The following is a 5,336-nucleotide window of genomic DNA, read 5'->3' as shown; positions in this document are numbered from 1 at the left end:
TAGAAAAATCACTTTTTGAAATGTTCTAAGTATAAAACAATTTAAGAAAAATACTTAGAAAAGAGTCGCCACTTAATTTTTTAAAGAAATCAAGAAAACTTATAATTTTCAAAGATTTAAACAGAAAAAATCATTTGAAAATACCAAAAAGGGTTCGGGGTTCAATTTACACTTCGAGAAGGGTTTAAGCATTCGAAGTGTCCGCTAACATGCGGTTGACCTGCGACTTGACTAAAATATTTTTGACTATTTTTAGAAAAATGGTTTAACATAAAAGAAAATATGATAATTTACAATATTCAGTTAACTCTGAAGAATAGTTAAATAACGAACATTTTATATCTCATTTTTTTTTTTAGAGAATGAGATTCAAAATGAAACCTTTGAATTGAATTACAAGTGATTAGTGTATTAATAAAACTAGATTAATTAGAATTTATTTAATTTATTTTTAAATTAATAATTTTAACCAATTTAATAAATTAAAGCATGAAAATCATTTTAAATTGATTGACTAACGTTTTTTTTTTTTGTTGAGAAAATGACTTAAATAAGTATATATTTTTTATTATTATTGATCAATTGAAAAGGTTTGACTAACATTTTTTAAAGTTTATTAGAAAAAAAACTTTAACTTAGAACAATTGAAATGAGTGAAAAAAGTGATGTGAATGAAGAAGACCCCTAAAGAACATATCTTTTTTTTTTAAAAAAAATTAGGAAAATGATTTAACATAAAAATATATAATATTTTACGATATTCGATTAACTTTGATAAAATAGTTAAATAAAGAATAATTTTTAAAATTTTGGAAAAATTGGATCTTAATTGAAACAACTTGGTCAATTAGGATTTTAACAAAACTAGATTAATTAAAATTTATTTACGTCATTTTTTAGAAATAATAATTCGAACCAACTTGGTAGACAAACCAAGACATTATTTTAATCTAATTAAAGATAAGTGAAAGTTTTTGACTAAAAATATTTGAATAAGCATAAGAGTTGATAAAATGAATTATTTTTAAAGAAACTAACATAAAGAATATGGTTCATCTTTTGGGGGATTTAATTAAACTAAATAAAAATTATAAAGTTAGAGTTAAATAACAAACAATAAATAATCACAATTAAATAATTAAAGAGTAAGAGAGAAATTGAATTTGGGCCTCCTTTTGGGCCAAATTCGCTGGATTTTGGGACCTAGGCTCAATTCCCGTTTTTGTATACACTGGTTGTATATCAGTGTATATCGGATGAATACGGCCCATTTTTTTTGTGTATAAGACTGTATACCAAAGGTATACAACCTAATTCAACTTCCAAAACACCTGTTTCAATTTTTGGCTTTACATTTGTTGCGTTTTGATGAGTATAACATGTATACACAATCTGTATATCAGCCCATATTTGTCATTTTTCGACCTGTACACCTGCTTCCTTAATTCGCCACGATGACTGACTCGAAGAGAAAGAAATCCGGGCCTCTATGGCCCAATAGGAAGATGCGAGGATGAGAGGAGCCCATGAGGACTCGAGGCGAATTTTACATGTGACGAAACAAACAAAAAAAATAAAAATACGCAAGTGACAACCCACATATCCAATATAAGGAGTATTGATGTGAATATTTATACCATTGTATTAGAGCCTAAACATCAGGAAGAAAACAAAAATGACTCCCACTAATGTTTAATCACAACAAGAACTAAACCGTGCAAATAGGAGAAAATATCATTCATACAAGTACAACCATAAACCAAAATGTAGCATGCTATAATATCATATTTTCAAATTTATCCCATGGAAAAGACATACTGCAGGAACAAATAATTTAGGCTCTAAACACTCCTAATATTTATCACAGTGAACAAACAAGCATGCTAGATACTATCATTAAGCCAATAAACTCAACACCATGTTAGGCATAAAGACCAATCTAAGACCGCATAACGAGCAATTCAAATGGACATGAAGGGGATATTTCGAACAACCCGCAAGAGATCAAATTTTAACTAAACAAAACAAAACACATCATTTTTAGCCAAAACCATAAAAGGTGTAGCTATATTGGAGAAATTACGATGTTAGAAACTATTTTTAAGGCAAACAATTAATGAAGCATGCTCGGAACTGTACTAGAACAAGAGCAATAAGCTTCTAATAGTCAACATCATACACATCAAGCCATGTATTTGTCATTTTTGAATAACAACCTTCAAATTACCGTGATTTTGAGATATGCTATAATCCAAAATTTTGACTTAAACAAAAGGGGAATCAACTTAATGATGAAAAACACAGAGTAATGAACCCAAAGGACATCTAGGCAGATAATCAAAGGCAAATATTCCATTTTAACATTAACGACAACATTCCACTGCCGGTAAAAGAATTAACCAGTAACTAATTTCACATCAGAAAACGATCCAACATTCACTAGGCCGCAAGACATGATAGAATAATTACGCCAATGTCTCAGTGCTTCGTAACAGTAAACAGAGGGGAAATACATTTTCAGCTAAAGTCATCAACACAACTAAATTTCAACATATGAAAACCCAACAACGCTAATAATAACTAGCCAAGCATTGATAAAAGAAGCTGAAAATACAGTACAAAGATGAGAAGAATTCACCTTATTCCGGGCAGCGAAACGAGGACTTCGAGTGAGAAAATGCGTCAACCACTGACTACGAGAGATTCCGAACAAAAGCAAGGAAGCTTGAGATGGAAATTCGGAATTAAAAACCTTTAGCCTAACCACTAGAAAACCAAAAGAGAACCTTTTGATGGATTTTTATATAACTATATTATGCCTCCCTTCTCTATATTCTTCCGATATTCTTTCTTTGTTTCTTGTCAAAGATTTCCAATTTTTCTTCTAAAAAACCCCCCCTAAACCGAAAGCAAAGATGGACTTTTATAGGAGAAAATCAATTCGATTAGAGGGAAAACGGATTAAAATTTGAATTTCAAATCCCCTTTTTCCGGAAACAGTAGAAAGGATGGGGCTTTCTACAAAAGAGGATGAGGGGACGAGGTGAGTATGGGCGTTGCAGGGTAGTTGGACGAGACTTCCGAATTTGTTGAGATTTGTTGCGTCTGGAAGAGGAAGAACAGGGTAGGGGCGGTTCATGTGTGAAAAGGAAGAAGAAGAAGAGTACAGGAGTCGTTTGGTACTGGGTATGTACGTATTGCTACTGTTGATGTATTGTTGAATGGAATTGTTGGATCTTTTCTATTGTGGGCTGATGGGTTAGGAATTTAAGAGTGGGAAAAGGCTGCTGAAAAATTGCACTTGGGCTGAAGGAAGTAAAAAAAAAGAGGCCCCAACATTTTGGTCTTATCACAAATGGGTTTAGGTGGGTAGAAGGGTTGGTTGTGTTTGTAATAAAAAGGTTAAGTTTTGATTTGAGGATTTGGCCATATAGATTGCAATTAAGTTCGATTAGATTTAAGAATTTAGTCAAATTGAGCTTAATTGGTGATTCGACTAAAAAGCTAAATAAGACGAATTAATATAAATTAATTAATGAGCTTCTTAATCTCAACGAAATAAAAAATAATGAACTTAATTGTAAACTAATTAATTCAATTACAAAACTAATTAACTTGAAATTATAGCTATAACTTAAAGCAAATTAATAAAATATTTAACTAAAATGTAAAATCTTTTGTGATGATTTTTTGAATATTTATAAAATAACGTGATTGCAAAAATATACATATTTATTATTAAAATGATAATTACTTTAAAAATAACTTGAAAGTATTTTGAATTTCATAAAACTCATTAACTCAAAATTATAACCATCCCTAATATTTAAAATATAAAATCTTTTTTGAGACGATTTTCGAATAATCATAAAATATACTAATTATATACATAATTATGTAAAACATATATATTATCTAAAAATTATGAAAAGTGACAAAACTATTTTAAAATCTTGCAAACTATATTATTATTTTTTGGAAATTTTATAAAACTAATTATTTTAAATTGTTTGAAATCGGAGAAGCTCGAAATGATTAATTTATATTGTGGAGGGTCAAAATTGGGTGTCAACATTATATATAATTAAAATTCAAGATTAATTGTGGCGTTGATACGTGACATTTTTATATCTCCTATTATATATAAGTAATTTAAAAAAAAATTGAAATTGAAGATTAATTGTGGCATTAACATTATTTATAGATATAGATATACTCTCTGTCCCATGTTAGTTGATCATAATACTAAATATAGTTGTCTTATAGTAGTTGATTACCTTATTAAATCAAGAAATTATTAATTAATTATTATTTTTATTACCATTGCAATTAATTCTTTTTGAAAGTGTTCATATTTATTTCTAAAAATTCTGAAGAAATTTTTTATGGAGTAAATTAGTAAAATCATCATCTTATTTATAATTTCTTAAAAATTGTACAAAATTTTAGCCTAACCACTAGAAAGCCAAAAGAGAACCTTTTGATGGATTTTTATATAACTATATTATGCCTCCCTTCTCTATATCCTTTCAATATTCTTTCTCTGTTTCTTGTCAAAGATTTCCAATTTTTCCTCTCAACACTTAGCTAACTCTTCTCTCCTCTCTTTAATCAAGAACAAGAAGAAGGTATTTATAGAAAGGGAACTGGGATTCGAAATTGGGGGAAAAGGGTAGAATAGGAATTCGAGTTCAACCTCCAATTTGAAAATTTTCAACCGAAATCCCCCAAAATCCGCACGATAAGAGGGCGTGGATGGCTTGACAGGCGGTTGTTCCAGGACGCAACTGCAGGTCTGTTCCATCGATGAAGACGATGGCAGCTTTCCGTCTTTTTGACTTGTGAAGGAGAAAAAGTCGCGTACTACTGCTGTCTGGTTCACATGAGCTGCTGAATTCGGGTCGATGCTGGGTTTCGTTTTGTGCGGGTCACGATGAGGAAGAAGGAGAACGACGTACAAGGGTCGGGTCTGCGTCGGCTACTGTTTGTTGTATTTAGGACCGTTGTACGTATATTACTGTTGGGTCACTTGGAATTGTTGTTTGGATATGATGTGTGTATTGTGTGGAATGGGTTTGTTTGGTATTAAATTAGTGGGCTTGAATTTTGGTTGGTTAAGAGTGGGCTGCTGAAGGAAGGTATTGAATTGGAAATGGGCCGGCTGAAAAAGGCCCAAAACTTTGGTCAAATGGGTTTAAGGTAAATTGAATTTAATTGGTGAATTTGATTAAAATTTAAATAAGATGAATTAATATAAATTAATTAATGAGTTTCTCAATAATAACGAAAATAAAAATAATTAACTTAATTATAAACTAATTAATTCAATTACAAAA

The 5,336-nt window shown here is 30.3% G+C and overlaps 1 protein-coding gene across 1 annotated transcript in view; it reads right to left on the bottom strand.

The window, feature by feature from the left end:
- The window catches only part of LOC102605937 (uncharacterized), a 4,742-nt gene extending 2,089 nt beyond the window's left edge, over positions 1-2,653 (bottom strand). The window contains exon 1 of the mRNA XM_006343640.2: positions 2,639-2,653. The gene's annotated coding sequence lies outside the window, so the exon portion shown is untranslated. The remainder of the gene's footprint in view (positions 1-2,638) is intronic.
- Between the last annotated feature and the right edge of the window lie 2,683 nt (positions 2,654-5,336).

This window comes from Solanum tuberosum, unplaced genomic scaffold, assembly GCF_000226075.1.
Source record: "Solanum tuberosum cultivar DM 1-3 516 R44 unplaced genomic scaffold, SolTub_3.0 scf00047, whole genome shotgun sequence".
Classification (NCBI taxonomy): Eukaryota; Viridiplantae; Streptophyta; class Magnoliopsida; order Solanales; family Solanaceae; genus Solanum; species Solanum tuberosum.
This window is presented reverse-complemented; position numbering and strand designations above follow the sequence as displayed.